General features: G+C 39.8%; 1 pseudogene; it reads left to right on the forward strand.

Moving 5' to 3' along the window:
* LOC112865090 (eukaryotic translation initiation factor 3 subunit E-like) overlaps positions 1 to 12,779 on the forward strand; it is a 34,059-nt pseudogene extending 21,280 nt beyond the window's left edge.
* Positions 12,780 to 22,161: the final 9,382 nt, after the last annotated feature.

A 22,161-nucleotide genomic window follows, 5' to 3' on the forward strand; every position in this document is an offset into this window, starting at 1 on the left:
GGGGTAGGTCATTGTGGTGCTTGTAGGTGTGTATGCACATGCATGGGAGGGGTGAAAATGGCATCACCCAGCTACCCAGTTCTCTGATATCAGAACTCTGTGCTCCTGCTGACTGGCAATCAAGAACCCCTCCTTTGTCTCTGGTCTCTATCCACTCCCCACTTCTACCCTGTCCCCAACAAAGTCATCAGCCTGCCAGGCGGCACCTCCCTCCCAAGTTTTATCTCAGATGGGGCTGTGTTTCCAAACCCCTCACTTCTGAGGGCCCTGTGACTCTGACCCACTCAGACCCTCTCGGGGAGGCTTGCCAAGCAATGGCTGGATACCGGCCCACCCTCAGGAACATTCACACAACCAGCTGCTGCAGATGCCAAGAGACTGCAGCCGGGTGGCAGCCCACCCCAGAAAAAGTTCACAGGACTCTGTAGCAGCAGCATTTTGGGGGGTTATGATAAACCACAACACACATCTGGTGCCAGGCTTCACTGCCCCTTAATGTCCTTATTCCAACACCAGCAAATATGGCTGTTCTCCCAGGTCCGCTGTGACCTTTGCCTGTGGGGAAGCTGCACAGCCTCTACCAGATGTCCTCTCATCAGGGGAACCGCCTGTCTCCATGTGACCTGAGGGCCCCTCAGACCTCACTGTATTCTCCTGGAAATTCGCCCTTCCCACCAGAGCTCCACCAGGTATTGAGCTGCAGAGTTTCAGACTCCGCACTCCCCTGTTCATAGAGTCTTAAGGGTATCCAAACCCTCTCCTTTCTCCTTTCTCCTTTCTCCTTTCTCCCTTGCTTGTTAAGTCCCTTATGGGTGTTTCCACTCTTTCTCTTTCTCTCCAGCTCCTTTTGAGGGGGGCACTTTTCCTATACTTCCCCCCTCCCTGTCTCCATCCTCTCTCTGCAAACAAAAATAGCTCCCTACCCTCTGTGGCTTCTTTCTCCCCAAGTTCACCTCTCTGAGCTGTGTACATGCTGAGTTCTGTGGTTCAAGTTATGCAGATTGCTGTGTTAATCCTCAGATCAATTTTCTAGGTGTTCATGATGGTTTAGTGTTCATCTAGCTGCATTTCAGTGACAAGAGACACAAAAAACTTCATGTTGCTCCACCATCTTGGCCCCCTTCATCAAAAATATACAACTTCTTAAACTGAAAGACATGAGCCTCTAGGTTAGAACACTCCATCTGTGCTTTATTATAGATAGAAAAAAAAAAACAATGCTATGAATGAAAAATGTATGTAATCAAGAAAATTCAGAAGCATTGGCAGAGGAAAAAAAGCTACATGAATACTGCAATGACTTTAGTTCAACAACTGCTAGAGATAGAGGAAAATGTAATAATACAATAGTGCCTTAAACACTCAGATGCACAACCAATCTATCCATCTATGTGAGGATAGGATAAACACGTTTTCAGACCTACAGGTCAAAACTTTGATCTCCTCCATACTTTTTGAGGTATATCTACCAAGTATGCTATCCAGCATATGAATGCACACTCCAGTCAAACCAAAACAAAGTGAGATTTGGGATCCAGGATATGGAAGTTCTATTATAATTTAATAACAAAGAAAAGTCCTATTTGACAGAGGAGGAAAGTCCAGGAAGACAGCAGTGAAGCAGGCCTGGAATAAAGGGCAAGTGTAATCAAGAGGATAGATGACTCTAGGAGACTGGTATCTCAGCGGAAATGGAACTGACAGCTTATATGATTGTTTCAGCTTTTGTAAATAAAAGGCAGTTGGCAGATCCACTGGAGCACTTAGGAAAAATCAATGACAGACACATAGAAAACGAAGCAATAAAAATAAAACAACCCATATTCAGGTAATGATTTCTAAATACCATTCCCCGTTAAAAGGAACTGAAACTCTTAGAGAAATGGCTGATGCTAAGGCCAAGAAGGGAAAATTATATAAGAAGAGACTTGAGCATTTTGTAGTGGCAGAAAGTAGGAAAATACTCAAAAAACATAAGCATGGGATCATGTCAAAGAGATGCAGGAGTCAGCCTGAAAGAAATCCTCCCAATGGCCAAAGTTGGAATGATTTGAACAAAACAAATAACCCAGTATATGATATAATCTAACATATAAAATAAATACCTATGAATTCATCCTGATGTAAATAAATAAGTAAATAAATAGAAGAGACAGGTCTTCTTTAAGAAAAAACCCGAATAACTTATGTAGATATCTCCCTCAAGAAGATAAAGCCTAGTTTCAAGAGATGAAGCCTAGTTACGCCCCTCTGTGAATATGAGCCAAACCTTGTGATTTACTTCCAAAGAGTGGATTATAGAGAGCAGGGATAGTAACTTCATACTGGAAAATACTGGTAAATACTTCCTTGGGCAGGTGATCGAGGTTAGCACCACCAGTGATAATTCATGTTGATGTGTTATGTATCCATTAATATGATGAAAAGGGCACTCTATCTCTGAATCTGTTTGTCTCAAAAACCCATAACTCCAATCTTTAAAATTTAACCAAATTCATATTGAGGGACATTTTATAAAACATCTAACCCATACTTCTCAAAACTGTCAAGGTCATGAAAAGCAAGGAAAGACTGAGAAGCTGTAACAGACATGATGGAACTAACGGTACATGACAACAATGCAATGTGGCACCTCAGATGGAATTCTGGAAGTGAAAAAAGACACTAGTGGAAAAACTGTTGAAACCCTAATAAAGTTTGGAGTTATTAGTAATGTGCCAATGTTGGTTTCTTAATACTGACAGTGTACCAGGATAATTTAAGACGATATTAGTGGAAACCAGGTGAAAGGTATAGAGAAACGCTCTTTACTATCTTTGCAACTTTTCTGGAAATCTAAAATTATTCCAAAATCAAAAGTTTGTTTTTCAAAAAGCACCTGTTAACTCCAAGAAATCAAACTTTTGTATACAAAGAAAATATAATTCAGTAGACTGCCTGGCTCCATAGTAAACAATACTTATATTATCATGATACCATAATTCCAAATATTGATTTAGCCAAAAATTATAATATCACTATAATGGAAGAATGGGAGGGAAGAAAGTAGAGGAGGTGTGTGAAAGAGATTACAGTCTCATTACCAGAGGGAGTCAATAGGTAATGTAAAATACTAATAAACTAAGAAATAGCAGTGAAAAAACATTTGGAAGTAAATAACAGTACAAACAATGAAAAAGACTGATAGTGGTTGGAATTAAGACATAAGAATGGGAAATGGGACTGCTATTTTTTGTACTTGGTGTTTCATTTGATTCAAACAAACAAAAAAACAAACACCCATCCTTCCTATGACCAATAGCATCCCTGTTTTATGCCTACTATTATCCTCACATAGGAGGCCCACAGGAAACATTTTTTTAAACAATGCAGTGAGTATGTGAGTCATGGGAGAGGTTGGAGGGAGCTCCCACTCTGTACTGGGTACTAAACGTGCATCATCTTGTTTAAATAAATCCACAGTTCTTATTTCTCGTTATAGGTTCACTAATAACTCACAGAAAACTGCATGGTAAATATTATTCCCACTTTATAAGTTATGAAACTGGTGTGTTGAGGTTAAATATTTTGTCACATGGTTAATAAATGGCTAATGTGATCTAAACACAGCTTTGTCTGGCACCAAAGCCAAGCTACTTTAGAGCCTCTACCATCCTGCTTCCTATAAACTTTGAGGACAGAACAAGTTAGGGACCAGAATGGCCAGGAGCTAGTCAGAAGAGGCTTCTTGGAGAACTCAACATGAAATAACCAGAAGGAAACAGCAGGGTACTCATAACCCATCAAAACAAAATTCATGAAAGACCCGAGGTGGAAAAGAGTGAGAAATGATATGGTGACTGGCTGGACTGGAGAATCAGAGGAATAGGGAAATGGTTAATATTTCAAAAGCTTCTTAGTACCAAGCTATGAAGGCTTCAATCACATTTCACCATCTGTCTTTTTTAGCATTAGGTTAAGAGTGGGATTGAAGTTAGACTACCTAATTCAAATCTCAACTCCGCAACCTTAGGAAAAATATTCAACCTTTATATGCTTTGGTTTCTTCATTTGTTAAATCAGGAAAATAATCGTACAATCCTCAGAGCATTGCAATGAGGACTAAATGAGATAAAACATTAAAATTCACAAAGCTATTTCTGATACCTTAAGTGCCCAATAAATGCTGGCTGTGATTGGTTCTTCTTTGACTAGTCATAAAATAAAGTTGGTGCCCTCCTCCAGCTTGACCAAGTGCATCTTTGCAGTGGAGCTAACTGGTTGGAAACAGGAGACGCTGACATATTTTCATGAAGCCAGACTTAGCAACAAGGAAGGCAGGCTTTTCTAATCTCTCTGTGCCACAGCAAACTGTGATTGGTCCCTCAGCCAGTCTCTCTCTCTTTACCAATAAGAACAACAGGCCATTATTAGACTGCCTCACACCTAAACGTCGACTCTATTACATTAATTTCATTCATTTTTCATCCTTTTATTTGGACAAGACATTTCATCTGCACTTACCATGAGCAAGGAGCTCTGCTAAGCCCTGTGTCAGATGTAAAGATAGAAAGTTTGGACCTCGTTACCTCTTGCTTGGGCTCTTGCAACAGCATGATTACTTATCTGCCTGCCTCCTGTCTCTTATTTGTCAAAGTCAATTTATATAAAGCTCCAGACAACTCTTTTTAGAGTATAAAGTTTGAATCAGTTGTTTTCACCTCAAAAATCTTTTCTAAAGGGCTATCCTTTCCAAATAAAGTTCAAACTTACAAATTTGTCATTTACAGCCCTCTGGCACCTAACCTGAATCCACAGTTCTTATTTCTCTTTATAGGTTCACTAATAACTCACATCCACCCTGAACTGCACTGCCTCCAGGGATTTCCACACTCCATTTGAAATCCCTCCAGCCATTGAAATACTATGTATCCTTAAATATCAGCTCAAAAGCCACTTTCCCCTTTAAACCTGCATTCATCCTATCCATCCATATACCCACAAATATATGTTGAGCATTTCCCATGTTCTGGGTACCACATTAATGGCAAGGGATACACTAATGAATGAGGAGGTAAGGCTTCTGCCCTTAAGAAGTTCACCATCTAGTGAATGGGAAGACAAAGTATACTCAAGTAAGACTGATTTGAATAGAAATATTTACACAGTGAAATGGACCAAAAAGGAATTGTCAATGTGATCTGAAAGATCCAGGAGCAGTTTCAAAGAAGAGTTGGCACTTGGGCTAAGTGTTGAATAAGCAGGTAAGCAAGGTGGTAAATGGCCTACAAGGTGGTGAGGAGAGTATAAACCAGAAAACAGGGCATGAAACCATAGGGCAGCGCCAGAGACCATCAGTAGACAGGTTTGACATGGAGCGTGAGGAAGCAGCAGGGAAAAGCTGGTCTCATGTGCCATCCTAAGAACACAAGACCTTTTTCTGGGGGCCACGGGAGCCATAAAAGGCTTTAAAACAAGGAGGTGATGTAATGAGATTTCTATTTTAAAACATTCTCTGGCAGCAAGATAAAGGATGAATTGGAGGAGGGGCGCCTGGGTGGTTCAGTCGGTTAAGCGTCCGACTTCGACTCAGGTCACAATCTCGCGGTCTGTGAGTTCGAGCCCCGCGTGGGGCTCTGGGCTGATGGCTCGGAGCCTGGAGCCTGCTTCCGATTCTGTGTCTCCCTCTCTCTCTCTGCCCCTCCCCCGTTAATGCCCTGTCTCTCTCTGTCTCAAAAATAAAAAATAAACTTTAAAAAAAATTTTAAGAAAAGGATGAATTGGAGGAACCGTGATGATGGAGGAAGGGAGACCTGTTAGGATTCTATTCCAGTTTTCCAGTAAGGTGAGAAAGGACTAAAGCAGTGACAGCAAGCATACAGTGGAGTGAACTAAATGAGAAACAGTGAAAGGAGAGCAGAGAGGATTTGGTCAGAGTCCGGATAGATGAGGATAAGGGAAATGAGAAGTGGAGGATGACTCCCAAAGCCACCCTCTCCCAGAACTCTGTCTTCTATGTGGGGAGGGCAGCATTTGCAACACAGGAAATAATATAGAAAAAAGTAACAGCACATATCGGCAATAAAGTTTTATAATTAAGAGGAACAACTTCAGTGACTTCTTCAACCCAGAGCCTCTGCTTCAAGGCAATTTCCTGTGTCCAGTTATGCAGAGGGTGGAAAAAGGCTTAAATATCTAAAATTTTACCTTCTATTTCTCCAAATATCCAGTTTAAAATAGCCATATCTTAATGGAGAAGACTGTGCCCTATTCATTTAAGATCCCTCATGGGACTTCATTTCTGAATTTGTTTCCAGTGGGTCTGAAAATTCTCAATTACAAAAATGGCATAGAGCTTACAATTTTCATCAAATGCACTGACTCTTCCATTTACATGAGAGGTATCACATCTGCCTATGCCAGTGAACTTAAGGCAAATCTAAACACCAAATATTGTTTGAGCACCTATCAACTTCACCAACTATAAAATATAGCACTAGGACACAACATCCCTTTAAAGTACATTTTTAAAAATTTTATTCATTTTTGAGAGAGACAGCATGAGCAGTGGAAGGGCAGAGAGGGAGACACAGAATCCAAAGCAGGCTCCAGGCTCTGAGCTGTCAGCACAGAGCCCAACGCAGGGCTCGAACTCACAGACCGCGAGATCATGACCTGAGCCAAGATCAGATGCTTAACCGATTGAGCCACCCAGGTGCCCCTAAAGTACATTTAATTGGCACATTAGGTACAAAATGAGAACCAGCCCAACATCCAATAACAAGCAATTAATGGCAGACACTGAATACAAACCTGTCCAAACCGAGTTCCAGGATCCATTTTCTGTTGGTAGCCCACACCACTTCTGAAGTCCCGGAACCAGTGTAACAAAACAGGGAACTGGAAGGTCCCTACTGAACGTGATCATGTAAATCAGGTAGCAGATCAGAAAAAGCAAGAGTTTTAGTCACATCATATAAAAGTAGGAACAGGATAATCATTGGTTTAGGTATTGATAGATAGATACAACTAAAAACTAGTATCTTTTTGCTAGAAAAAAGTATTTGTGGCACATAAAGTGGGTGAAATATTAATAATCAGAATATTTGAAGAACTAAAAGAAAATGGTGATCAACTCATTAAAAAATGAGTAAAAAACATGAATCAGAATTTCATGGATTAGAAAACGCAAATGATCCTTAAATATATCAAGATATTCAACTTCATTAATCATCAGAAAAGATGCAAATTAAAACACCACAGTGATATCAGATTTTATCCACCCCCCACCCCCCCCACCCCAGATCAACAAAAATTTGAAAAGTTGAAAGCACCAAGAGGCAGCAAGGATGTAAACCAATTCTTCCTTATTAGAAGAGGGAGTATAAATTGATACAACCACTTTGAAAACGTTTGACATTATCTAGTGAATCTGAACATACTTATACTTTGTGACTAGAAATTCAAGTCCTACATATGTATATACCCTGGAGATAAATTCTTATACGTGTGTTTGTGAAGACACATGTACAAATGTCCAAAACAACATTGTTCATAGTAACAAAAAGGAAAAACCCAAATTTCTATAAACAATAGAATGGATAAATAAATCGTGGCATTTTCATAAAATGGAGCTCTATGTAATAGTTGAAATAAATTATCCATTGCATTAACGTGGGTCAATCTCAAAAGCAAAGATTTTAGAGAGAAGCAAATAGCAAAGAACACACGCAATATGATACAGTTCATATAAAATTTGAAACCAGGCAAAACTAAAGGATCTGCCTCATGGAGATTCTTATATAGGTGATAAAATTATGTGAAAGCAAGAAAATAGTAACACAAAATTCAAGATAGTGACTATTTCTAGAGTGTGATCAGGAAGGGGCATTGAAAGGGCTTTTGAAAATTCACTGGTAAAAGTTCTAGTTTTTTTTTTTTTATTTTTTTTCAACGTTTTTTATTTATTTTTGGGACAGAGAGAGAGAGAGCATGAACGGGGGAGGGGCAGAGAGAGAGGGAGACACAGAATCGGAAACAGGCTCCAGGCTCCGAGCCATCAGCCCAGAGCCTGACGCGGGGCTCGAACCCACGGACCGCGAGATCCTGACCTGGCTGAAGTCAGACGCTTAACCGACTGCGCCACCCAGGTGCCCCTAAAAGTTCTAGTTTTTAAATTGAGAGGTGATTGCGAGATGTTTGCTTTATCATTATTCTCTAAATGGTACATATATATTTTTTTAAAGCCTTTCATATAATTATTCACAGTGAAAACTTTTAAGCAATAAAAATCTTAACCTAAGGAAGTAACGACTGCACATTTTTACAAAGAATTCCTGTAGATTCTTTGCCAGCATAAGTGGGCTTCAGAAAGTAGGCTCTCCCGCAGGTGCCAGCAGGAAAAGGAGAAAGTGCTCATGGCAATTGTCCATGGTGATTAGGATCCAGTGCAGAGAGTTCCTCTCCAGAGCTAAAGTCTCTTTACACCTGTCCCTCATAATCCCAAACCTGAGACAGCAAGCAAGGAACTGAAGTTTGTTGCATTAACATTAATTGAAAATTATGCTTCAAGGCTTCAAAATCAATTCCAAGCTAGGTGCATGTTCTAAAACCCATTAACAGCTGTGGGGCAATAAAAAGAGCCCCAGACTTGGAGTTGGAAGTTCAGCATTTGAGTTCAGGTCTGCTGCCTCCCAGCTATGCTACCTGAACAGATCTCTGTCTCTAGGTCTTACTTCGTGAATGGCTGACTGATTCTTAAGAGTAGGCTGACTCCCTAAAATCGTCTCTAGAAGGACCAAGTAAGAATTGTATGAAATCTCTTTGTAAACTGCTAAACAATGTGTAAATGTAAGTAAGGAGCCTTAATTGTAAGCTTAGAAGGTATACCCTGAGTTTCTTTTATAAGAGATCCAGCTGTGAGGTTAGAGATCTTTGTATTCCCTTTCCAGGCCTTAGTTGCTGACTCCAGACAAGAAACATAATCTCTCTGAATTTTGGGTTTTTAAGCTGGAAGATTGGATTGGTTACTACTACCTGCCTCTTGGTGTCATTGTAAAGGATTAAATAAAATAATGCATGTAAATATTTAGACCTATCCCTGGAAACTTAAGTGTAAAGTAAACATTGATTGCTATTGTGTGCAATGAAAATCTTTCATTGGGCTTGTCTACACAAGTTAGACATTCTCTTTTCCTAAGATCATGAGAGTTTTCTCATGAAATTACTGAAAATTGTGTTAGTCTCAAAATTGAAAAATGAATGGCCAATATACACATATACATAGCTGTATCCAAAAACTAACCTATTCAGTAAATAGTTATCACTTTTGAGCCTACATTCCTGGTGCCAGTCAGTATGTAGACATTTTATAAACAGAAACTAACTTAGTCCTTTCAACAAGCCTACCAGGTAGTTATTTTTGCCTATTCTTAGAAAAGAAAGCTAGACTCAGAGAGATTACAGAATTTGTGTATGGTCACACCACAAATCAGAGATAAAGCCAAAATTTCAGTTTAAGTATCTCACTGCTGGTCTCATGATCCTCTTTTCCTTTTCTTTCAACTTCTTGTCTTTCACTTTATTCTCAATCCTTCTTCCTTTTCTTTCACTGCTCAAAGTTTTAAAATAACAATGCTCTAACTCAAATGCAAATAGTTTATAATTGATGCTAACTAACACAAGCAAAATCAGTTTGTCCTGAATGTTTGTGCTGTTGGTAGTAGGTAAACTGCTCAACAGATTGAGTAGGCACATAGTCTGTGCTACTTTAACAGCTCATCCCTCCCTGCTTTGATAGATACTAACAAATGAGGTGCTTTTGTAGGGTGTGAGTACTTGCCTTTCTTGTGCCTTCAGCTTCTACATGTTCAGGCCAATCTAGGATCAGTTCAGTCCTATGGATTCCACATATTGAGAAAGAGAACTTTGAGAATTTATAACCACTCATCATCCAAGCATCAATCAAATACTGATTGAAAACCACTTTTGAGGAAGGAGTTGAATGAAGTAGTAAAGACAAAAATGAAGCAGACCTTTTTTTTTTTTAAAGCAAGATGGTGGAGTAGAACCTGACTTCTCACCTTGTACATCATTTGGATGGGGATCTAGATTTTCTGCTTTCTTTTAATGAGGAAGATATACAATGAAAAATAAGTATTATGAGGGAAATCGGATCTTTTTAGTGTTGCTAATGTGGTAAACTCTGCTGTGGATCTCACAAAACCTTTATTTTGATAGTATCTTCATGCTTTGGAAAAAAGAAAAAACAACACAGTTGTTGCACGACTGAGACAACTTCAGGCAGAAATGGAACTAATTGTAAAGATTTTCGAAGATCAAAAAACTACAAAGTAAATGCAGTCAACGAGAGACAGATGGATGCTGTTTGGCAACCTAGCTTTGAACAGGATTTTAAGCAGCATTATTATAGACAGGCTCTCAGGTATGCAAAATTCCAATATGACTGTAGCAATTACTTAGCAATGGCAGGAAATCTTTACTTTTTCAGAGTATGTTTCAGTAATGGATAGAAATGCTTTGAGTTCACGCTGAAGAAAACAGTCCTCTGAAATTCTAATGCAGTCATGGAAGGCCTCACATGATGAAGAGGAAACATAGATAAAAATTCTGTCATTCGTCTACTCTTGTCTCATCATCAGTGAACATGGCCCATTCACTGGTCTCTTTGTTCTTTAATTAGCCCCAAAGCAGTTAATAATATTATTAGTCTTTTCTTTACCAGCCACAATATCTTAAAACAATTCAGTCCATGTGTGCCTATATTCTCCACTGTTTGACTACAGCAGTCATAACAAACATGTTGGAAAATACAAGCAGGGACTAAAAGACCATCAAAGTTGTTCAGTGAGAGTCTTTAACATATAAAGACCCTATTTCAGTTTGTTGAAGGAGGAGATGTGAGTAGGTGCTTATGGACTTCTTGCTGGTTGGTTTAGAGGATTTCCTTGAAAACGCTTCTCTTTTCATATTTGAGACCTTTGATTGCATCTAGCAGTGTATCAGCATTAAATATGCTGACAGAGAAACTCAACATGACCCTAGAAGAAGCTGAATTTATTAGAAATACAAGATTGATTCTAAAATAAGCCATGTGGTCTCACCTCATCCACAAGTAATCAAAAAGAACAAAGTCTCTCATTTACAAACCAGATATTGGCCATAAATATGGAGAAGAAGCTTAATCAGAATGACAGGACAGATGCTCTCAATTGGGCAACTTGGGACTTTGGCTCTATAGTGCACCAGATGTGTCTCCCCCAAAACCCATATATTGAAACCTTAATCCCAATGTTATGATATTTGGAGGTGGGACCTTCAGGAGGTGGTTAGGTCAGGAGGTGGAGCCCTCATGAATGGGATTAATGCCCTTATAAGAAGAGGCCAGAGAGCTAGCTCACTCCATCATGTGAGGATACAACAAGAAGTCAGCCATCTGCAATCCTGAAGAAGGCTCTAACCAGAACCTGACCATACTGGCACCATGATCTTGGATTTCCAGTCTCCAGCGCGGTGAGAAATGAATTTCTGTTGTTTATAAGCCACCCTGCCTCTGGTGATATGTTATAACAGCCTAAACTGACTGACAACAGTTATCAAAGAAATACATAGAAATTCAGTATCATAAACCCATTATTAAAGAGTATTATACATTTTAGAAGTAATGAAAATATTGTGTAGAAATTTGGGGACAGGGAAATAAATCAGACCTGGATCCTATTCTCAAATCATCATCTAATAGAGAATGGAAATTTAAAATGGCATAAAAGATGATAGAGTTAGATTCTGCAGGATTTCAGGAGATGAGAAAATCCTTTAAGCTGGAGGAATCAATGGAAGATTCATGAAGAAATGGACATTTGATCTGGGCATTGAAGGATGGTAGGATTTGATATATGGAGGAGAGAGGAAAGAGAAAAAAGAAAACAAAGCTACAGGGGAGACGTGGCTTTTGTAGATCAAACTACCTCTTTGACTTGATTGGAAGCCATGTAAAGAACATTAGCAGGCCATTAGTGCAAGAAGCTAAGCAGAAGTAAATCACAAAGGTCCTGAAGCCTGGTCATAACATGGCACAAAGCAGCCCTCCTCTAGCTCCCCTTTTAGCCTTCTTGCCAACAGGATTCTTTCCAGAAAGTTCCACTTACAGCTCCCCACTCAATGCCATGGCCTTACTTAAATCAGGCCTGACACCCAACACCTCTCTCCTTTCTTCCCCAAGACATTTTCCTTCTAGCTTTGACAGGATGTACGGCTACAGAGCAGTCTGAGCACCAAGTTCCCACTTTTGCAGATCTTACAGAGAAACTTGTGGTGTGGCAACCTGCCAGACCCTGATCACTTAGCCAAGGGAGCCCGCCATGGGGGAGTTAATCTGACGTGCAGAATGAGCTGTGAGGCTCCCTCTCCAAAGACACTACTAGGGCGTCAGTGCTAAATTGTACCTGACATTTAATTCCAGCTTTGGGCAGTTCTGTGTGAAACTTGACTTCACTGAGACATTGATCAGCCCATAGCTCTTCATGAGCTTTGACACAATCAATTTTCTCCAGTGGATTGGGCGATCATTAGCTGACTTACAGAAAGGCCTGGGTCACGCACAGCTTTCTACAGGCCTCGGAACTGCACGCCGTGAGGAAATGATGAAAAATTGCTGCTGGCAAGTGACTGCCCCTTTCCCTGCAGAACATAACCAACCAGAGTCTATGAAGAGCAGACCCACCTTCAACCTCATCATCTCAGAAATCTGGGTCTTTGAGAGGGTTAAGAAAATCATCTAGTTGATTTAGGAAAAGGGGGCAAAGTTGGATGAGACTCTAGGCACTTAAGGTGTCCTTTATACCCATGTCTTATGGTCTCAAATGTTCTAAACCTATTCTCCCCATGTTCACTTATCTAGTACTGTCTAGAAATGAAACATAAAAGATGGCACTAGTGTGGCTTCATGTAACTTAGTATGAGGTTTTGATCAGTCAGTCAGCAAGCATTTATTGGGTTCTTAGAAACAATGTGAAGGCAAAACATGTTTTTAAGTCACTAATCCCCACCCTTTTATGCAGAACTGCCCTGCAACAAGACAGTATGGATAACCTCCTATATTATATGATTCATAGGATACCAAAAGGCTTGCCCCTCCCAAAACATTAACTATACTTCAGAAAGCATGACTACATTTGCTCCCAATTCTGTGCCGAGTGGTCAGCTAAATACCTGTCACATGGTCAACGTTCATTTAAAAAAAAAAAAAAAAAAAAAAAAATATATATATATATATATATATATATATATATATATAAAATCAATGAATAATTCAAATGTCATATTCCTGATATTGGAGTGTTTCCTGTGGTGAAAGTGTTACTACAAGTGTTTCTAGAAAGTTCCCACCGAAAACAAAAACACAAATCCTAGCTTATTTGCACACCTGCACAGGTTAGCACAGCATGGCATATATTCAGTAAGTGTTTCATGAATGGCTGAACCTTATTTATTCAGTCATTTGGAATGTGAAGTAAGACAGGCAAATTTTAAGATGAAGGAACAGTCTTAGAGCAGTACTACATCTATGTCTCTAGAGACATAGGTACAATCTGCAGGAAGCCCATAGTCACCTGGCTGCAACATTCTTGGGGAATATGTGTGCTGTCCTCTCTACCTGGACAACTGGGGGTTTTATAATCACACAGGAAGCTCCTATCCATTGCCCAGGACTTGAAGGGCTGTGAGTGAGAGTGTTCCCTAAGTATGTTTCCTATTCTTTCCCATTTAAACACACCGGTCCTCATGAGGAGATGCAGCTTTCAATCCTTTGAGGGAAGATGTGTGGGGCCTGAACTGAATGGGCTTTGAATTACCTCCTCCAGGAAAGCTGGCACCATCTAACACAGAATCAATCTGCCAGAAACTGACAAATGGTACAAGACAGGCCAGACTCGGCAATAGCAGGCACTTGGGATTGAAGAAGGCCTGGAACGTACCAGGGACTTAGTAGATATTCAGAAAATTTTGCTGACGGAGTTAATTTTATTTCATTAGGTATTAAAAAATATATTTTATTACTTGTAGAACAGATGTTCTCATATGTCTTAAAACAGCATATTAGAAGGGAAAAAGCTTGGGGCACCTGGGTGGGTCAGTCACTTAAGCATTCGATTCTTGATTTCGGCTCAGGTCATGATCTCACAGTTGGTGGGTTCGAGCCCCACGTCAGACTCTGTGCTGGCAGTGTGAAGTCTGCTTGGGATTCTCTCTTCTCCCTCTCTCTCTGCCCCTCCCCACTTATGCTCTCTCTCTCTCTCTCTCTCTCTCAAAATAAATAAATACATTTAAAAAAAAGGGGGGGGGAAGCTTTAGGTTTAGAATTAAAAGACAGATTTCAATCCTGGCTCTGCCCACCTTGTCCTTAACTTCTCTGGCCTCAGTTTCCTCAGTTATAAAATGGGCATGATACCTTTGCTGCCTTCCTTGCAGTTTTTATAGGGATTAAACAAGACAACAAATATGAAAGTTCTGTGGAGAACTAATTTGCTGGGTAAATAAAATGTAAGCTTTCATTAATAGATATATGATATCATTTAAAATACAAATAACTTATATTTGAAGCTTAAATGGTATTGTTGGTACATAATTTTACATCCACTGCTGAAGAATCCTAAATTAGCGTGATAAGCACACTGGTTAAAGGCAAGTGGCACAGTAGCACTTCAGACAGAATTCTGATCTCAGCTATCCCAACCTCAGTATCATCTTGGAAAATGTCACTTAGCTTCTTCAAGTCTCAATTTCTCTGTCTGTTGAAACTGATATATTATTGTGTTTATCTCACATATACTGGTGAGAGTCACTTCAGATGGTAGATGGGAATACACTTTGAACGATAAAAATGTAAGGTACAATTTGTGCTTTCTTTAAAAAATGTCGACTCTTCCCTTGATATGGTCCAATGAAAAAAACTACATTTCCTTCATTGATATGAGTATTCCTTGAATATGGAATCTGGCTCAGGGACTATCTACCTCTGCACATGGCATTCCTGTTCATTAAGAAAGACTGCGAAGCATGCTCACCAATATAGAAAATGTCAGCTATAGGTATTGGTCAGGATACTCAATGCAATGGAAATAAATAGCCCTGACATTCAGGGTCATTTTCAGGTTGCTACCCAAGCACAATGTCTCCCTTAGAAAGGAACAAGTTCACCAGCCATGGGCCACCATACCCATCAGGGTAATAACACCAACAGCTGTAGCAAACCCCCAAATTCCAGTGGCTTACCACAAGAACAGCTTATTTCTTGCTCATATCATAGTCCAATGCAGGTTGAGTGGCTCTCTTAAGCATAGCTCAGGGATCCAGGTTTCCTCTCCTCTGTGGCCCAGGCATGGTTTAATGGTCAGATGAGAGGAAAGAGAGTATATAGAAAGCTGACGATGACCCTCACCATGTCAGCCCTGAAGTGACAAGCATCATTTCTCACAATCCATAGGCTACACTAGTCACATGGCCAAGTAACCATAAGAGAGACTGGACAATGCAGAAGAGCATAGGGATGGTAGTGGGCACTAATAGTCCCCGTGGGACTCCCTGATTAGAAGCCTTGAGTTCAGCGAACCACTTTCTGGTCCTGAAGTCATAACTGCAGCACAATCCAGCCAGATGGAAACATTTGGTAACGTCGTTCTTTATTAAGAGAGAATGCAATGGGAAGAGATGAGATAAGCTGGGTAGGCTGACTCCTTACAAACACCCACCACCAGCACCTGCACAGTGACTGGTTTATAACAAATGAGCAATCTGTATCTGATGAATAATACGAGAAAAAGAAGGACAGGAGAGAGTGACTATTCAAGGAAGTTGTCTGTTTCACAATCATAGACTTAAATCGTGTGGTTCTCAACAGTCTGGGATTGGAAGAGGGTCACTGAGGCCTAAGGGTGGAATGAGGTGGAAACATGGTCCACTTCTTTTCTTGGTGGTTTTAATTTGGCTTCACAGTATTCATTCATATATAAAGTACTTTCTTCACTCCACTCTCAAACCTTCCACTCTTCTTCTTTTCTCTCTCCTTCTGCTATCTTTGTCCCCTCCAGTTTTCTCCTCCATATTACACTCCTTGCTTTTCTTTCCCTCTTCTGGTTCAAAAAAAGGCATAAGAATTGAAGAAGATGTGATCAAGATCTGACATGTGGTCAATGTTGGACAAATATGGGCACAACTTAAAGTGGGTCAGTCATTCAAGACAATCCTAATAAGTCTAAAGAGGACTCTAAAGATTGTGTAATTCACAGCCATGTCATACAATGACAACTTCCTGCCCAACAACTACAATTGAAATCTTATCCATCCATGTTATTTCCTGCGCTAAAAACTTTGAAAAAGAGTGATGTAGACTAGTCCTCTTTTCTATGGATATGAAAAAATGAGCCATAGAAGAGAAAATGGCTTAGCCAAGGTCATACAGAGGGTGAGTGGCCAGGATGGTGTAGAATCTTACTGCCCAATACGATAGCCACTAGCCACATGTTGTGTTGAATTCTTGAAATTTGACCAGTCTGAAGGGTACCATAGTGTAAAATATACACTGAGTTTCAAAGATTTAGTGTAAAAACAACATAAAATATCTCATTTTTTTGCTTTGATTACATGCTGTTATTATACATTTTTATTGTTAGGTTAAATAAAATAAATTATTAAAATTAACTTGTTAATTTATTTTTTAATGGAGCTACTAGAAATTTTAAATTTTTTTTTCAACGTTTTTTATTTATTTTTGGGACAGAGAGAGACAGAGCATGAACGGGGGAGGGGCAGAGAGAGAGGGAGACACAGCATCAGAAACAGGCTCCAGGCTCCGAGCCATCAGCCCAGAGCCTGACGCGGGGCTCGAACTCACGGACCGCGAGATCGTGACCTGGCTGAAGTCGGACGCTTAACCGACTGCGCCACCCAGGCGCCCCTAGAAATTTTAAAATACATTTGTGCTCAGAATATATTTCTATTGTAGCAAATAGGTTATACCTGAACTAGCAGATAGGCCTTTCACTTCTATGAAAGCTGTTTTCCATGCCCAATACTACTTTCATTTGCTTTGTTTGTTTGTTTGTTTGTACATTTGTTTGTTTGCTTGGTTACTTTCTTAAGCACCAGTCATAGCCTACTCGGGACCTCATCACTTGTGTCAACCTTAAATCAAAAGAAATTTAAGTAAATGGCCTAATCATTCTGCTTTACTCCAAATATGAAAATGCTCTTCTACACAGAAACAGTCTTTCATGTATACTCCTATGTCTCTCTAGTGTTCCTTGCCTGAGATATACGTGGCCTTAGAGCATAATAAGCTCCGTGTTTTAATCTGCACCCACCCCCAGCCCCAGCAAGGATTCTAGTAAGCCCATATCTGCTGACTCAGTAAGAACTCTTATGCAGGATAGGACCCGGCAAATGCTGAAGCTGTCCATCTGTCCTCAGGAAGAACTGACCTCATGATTTGGGAACTTTGTTGTTATTGAAACAAACAAACTACTACTTGTCCAACTACTCAGTCTTCTCTCCAGTCACAACCTGCTTTTTATATCATCTTTTTATCAAATACCTCTTTGGTACAAATTAAAATAGGTAAGAGCTCATGAGGCTTAGAATCAGTGCTTTTTTATCATGCTGTGAATTCAGAGGGAAATCTAAAGGGAAAGTTACCCGAGATGGAAGGAGAGAAGAAAAGGAAAAGAGCATGTAATTTCTGCTACTGTTGTCTTGCCTTGTGTGTCTACTATTCTGGCTTCGCCCTTACATCTTATTTTGTTCTGAATGATTGTCATTATCAGTTGAGTGATAGAAAGGAAGTGTGTCTATTGATGGAGCCAAAATCAGAAGCTATGTAGTATGCAGAGACAGACCATTTGCTTGCTTTAGCCAATAGGAAAGAGCCTTTCAATCAGACAGAATCTGATTGGCCAACTGGATGTAAAAGGCAAGGTGCTTTGCAGCATACTGTGGGGGAAGAAACTGCCCTCCTACAGCCAGCCCTGCAACATCACTATCCTGTGATATATTCAAAAGTGTTCCATCCAGCCCTGCATTCAGATAAAGTAAAAAAGCCACCTTCTTAAAGAAATTACTTCTGTACACAGTGTCCTGAGAATTCGAGCGCAGTTAGAGATACCTGATCGTGGTCAGCCTTTTTACTTTCATTAATTTCCATCTCATTGATCCTTGTTGTGATCCCTTAATAGGAGTTTCTCTGTGGTAAGGTCATGGATTAGAGTTTGTTTCCACCAAGGAGTATCAGTGTCGTTAGTAAACTCTGCCCTTCTGAGTTTCTGCCTTGTGTCTTTTGAATGTCCTTGTCACCTATTGTTGAGTCCCTCTTTTACTTTTCAGTAGCTTCAAATAGAAGTATTTTTCTTAAGACATATGTTCTGAAGCTTTTAAAGGAAGTCAGGGTGTGTTTCCTGAGTAGGCATTTTTCCTTCCTTCAAAATTTGTTCAGTGAAGACACAAATGTTGCTCACTTAGCAGCCACTCCTGCCCTTAACCCAAGAAACAACAGACGTGATGCTGGAGATTGAAAGAGAACGAGTCTTAACTCAGCTTTTACTGCTAACCTAAAAGATTCTGTATTCTAAGAATAAACCTAAATCCTGCTCATCAGTCTCTTCCCCCACAAAAACCCAGCAGAACGGATCCTTCCCAGATTGTCAACAAAAGAAGGGCACAAAAAAACAACAGCTGTCACCTGGGTCCCTCGCCCCTAGCTCTCAACTTCTGCATGCCATCTTGGGTGATCATCAACCACATTTTGTCCCAGGGCTCCAGCACATTCTCCTGAACATTCTGTCACATCACTCCCAAGTGCATCTGTTCAGGGGCATTAATGTCTCACTTTAACTCCAATTATTTTATCCCTTCTTTACTCTGAATAAAAACAGGAAGGAGGTAGATGGAGGGAAAGATGGTGGATTTCTAATAAGAAACATGTTAAGTTAGGGTGTGACTGGCTCAAGGAAGGAGTGGGAAGGAAGAGGGAAGAATTGGCAATGAACCCCAGCAAGCCAATTTGATGAATTATCACACAACATCAGGAGTAAGTCTTGCTTTTACAGAAAGTATAAAGCAAAGAGTGTAAATCCACCTTTTAGGACACTGTTTGGAATTCAAGTCACTGCTCCCCTGTATTTGTTTTTCTATTACTGTGTAACAAATTATTCTAAAAATTAAAACAACAAACACTTATTATTTTACAGCTTCACTGGGTCAAATCCAGACCTGTCTTAGATGGGTATATCTGGCTCAAATTTTCTCATGAAGTTACAGTCATAGGCCAGGGCTGTGGTCTCATCTGCAGGCTTGGCTATGAGGGATCCACCTGCATTTATGTGAGTGTTGGCAAGACTCAATCCCTTACACCAAGAATTCTGCTAGGCCCAATGTCCACTAACTTAGTGAGAACCCCTGTGAGGGAGGGGACTCAGCAAATGCCAAGGCTGTCCACTTGTCCTCAGGAAGACCTGACCTCATGGTTTGGGGAGTTTGTTATTATTGAAACATAAAAATAATTAATAGTCCAATTATTCAGTCTTCTCTCCAGTCCCAACCTGTTTTTTACAAGATCTTTATATGAAGGTCTCTTCACAAGTATATGCCTCATAACATGGCAGCTGGCTTTTCCTTGGGTGAGCAATCTGAAAGATCTCAAAAGAGTATTCCCAAAATGGAATCCACAGTCTTTTTCTTTTTTCCTTCTTCTCCCTTATCTCCCCCATCTCTCTGCCTGCCTCCCCTCAGATAACTGGGGAATATATCTAAGAGTCTGTGTCTTGGTTTGTCTCTCTCTTTTTTTTCCTTTGCTCATTAGTTTTGTTTCTTAAATTCCACGTATGAGTGGGATCCCATGGTATTTGTCTTTCTCTGACTTATTTCACTTCACTTTATACTCTCTAACTCCATCCATGTCATTGCAAATGGCAAGATTTTCATTCTTTTTTATGGCTGAATGATATTCCATCATATGTATATACCACATCTTCTTTATCCATTCATCTGTTGATGGATTTCTTCCATATGTAAATAATGCTGCAATAAACAGGGGTGCAAATATCCCTTTGGTGGTGTTTCTGTATTTGAGGGATAAATACCCAGTAATGTGATTACTGGATTGTGAGGTAGTTCTATTTTTAATATTTGGAGGAAACTCCATGCTGTTTTTTCACAGTGGCTGTACCACTACACCTAGGTTAGGATGAGTTCAGGCCTTTAGTCTATATCTAAATTGGGAATTGATGTATAGTTTATGGGAAGAAGCAGCCTTATTCATAAGAGTTGCCAGGTAGAATATCAGGGACATCAAGGAAGGCTCTCACCTAGTAAAATACTAATCCTGTTGCTTGATGGAATAGAGCTTAAATTCCTCTAGAAACAGGCAAAATGTTGTTATATATTTAGAGGAAAAACTTAAAGTGCATACACCCCAGGGAAAGGTAACATACTGGTCTAAATTTGCATCAAGGTGTGAATGATTGGTGACAGATCTTTTCCTGAGAAGAAACTTTCATAGAGGTTGGGCAACAAATAGAAAATGGAAAGACTCTACAAAAAATTATGGGAGAGGCTCCCAGGGAAGTGGAAGTCAAATCACTGACATCACCATTTTTCCAGGACCCACACTTAAACTACAGCAGTTTAAAGAGAGAATTGCAGAAAGCAAGATATAGTAGCCAAAGAATAGTAATGGGTCCTAAAATAAAGTGCAGTTAGGAACTAGTAATTGAAAGAAATGTAATTTTTAGGGACTATGTTATTTTTGCATGTTGATGAATGGTTTCCCCATGCATGCTGCTCTGCTGTGTTAAATCTTTAATAGCTCTTACATAAGTCAGTATCACCAGGAGAACAGAGACAGAGCAGATGGCATGGAGTTCTGTAGAGCTGCAGTTGTCAAACCACACTTGGACCACAAATAAGTTACTGCTGCCACACTTCTACTGGTCCTTTATATAACCTGGAAGTGTCCCAAATGGGCAGAAAAAAATATATACCAACCTTGTCATGTATTCCCACAAATGACTCAAAGCTGGCTGAGTAAAAAGTGTTTTTAGGTCAAGTCCCATGACAATGAGCTTCAGGAAGCATAGAGGGGTGTCCGAATGTTCCCAAGGCTCTGCAATTTGGTTGTATCAAATATTACTCAAGATCACTTCCCAATACCTGAAAACCATCCCAAGGAAATAATCCGTACTTGAACTAATTATGACTTAAGATCTATATCTCACAGACTATAATTTTCAAAAATGTGGATATTGTAATACTTAATTCTTTTGCAATGTCTCTTTTTTCCCTGCCAGAACCAACTATGCTACCATATTCTCTCTTTCTGCTATTAAAAACTGCTTGTTAGCTACTGCCACAGGATATCATTTTTGTCATTACCAGCGAGTGTTCTTGTGGGCCATTTTGCCCACGTGCTACCCCATGCAACCAAATGTTCTATATTTTGACTTTAGAGGAAAATCCATTTATATAATTAGGAATTATATACACACACAAAGGAAAAGAAAAGTTCTTAAATGGAATGCTAACCTAGATAAGAGTGTTTTCCTCAGTAGAGCCCTTCACAACGGAGACACTACTTGTAAAATATTTGTTTCTGGCAAGAATGCATTCTAGGGAATGCAGAACTTGATATAGTAACAACGGTGTCCCTTTTTTCTTCAACTAGACTTTAAAGGACCATGTGTTGCTCACGGTTGTGTCTTGGTAAGTAATGAAATACCTAACATATAACAAATACTCAACAAATATTTACGGAATGAATAAAGGTGGATAAATAAAGTAATCAATGGGTTAATGCACTATAGTATGACTCTTCCCCTTAACTGTGACCTGTTACCCCATAAATCCTATGGAAAACCTATTTTCCAAATCCAAAAATCTAGCCCTGTACCCAAGATTCACCTAGATTCGAAGCACTCTTTCCCATATCTTTACTAACTGGACCAGATTTCCAGACACCCAGACACCTCCCTTCTCCCTTCCCAACTTCCTACTAGTCCCTACTGATCCCCACAGATAAGACAGTTTTCTATTTCCAAATGCAGAGCAAAATTAAAACATGTCCAAGAGAAACTACAGCCCAGGGAAAAAATACCTTCTCGCTTTTCTGTGCCCCCA

Source organism: Puma concolor, chromosome C1, assembly GCF_028749965.1.
Source record: "Puma concolor isolate L17-30 chromosome C1, mPumCon1.1.hap2, whole genome shotgun sequence".
Taxonomy (NCBI): Eukaryota; Metazoa; Chordata; class Mammalia; order Carnivora; family Felidae; genus Puma; species Puma concolor.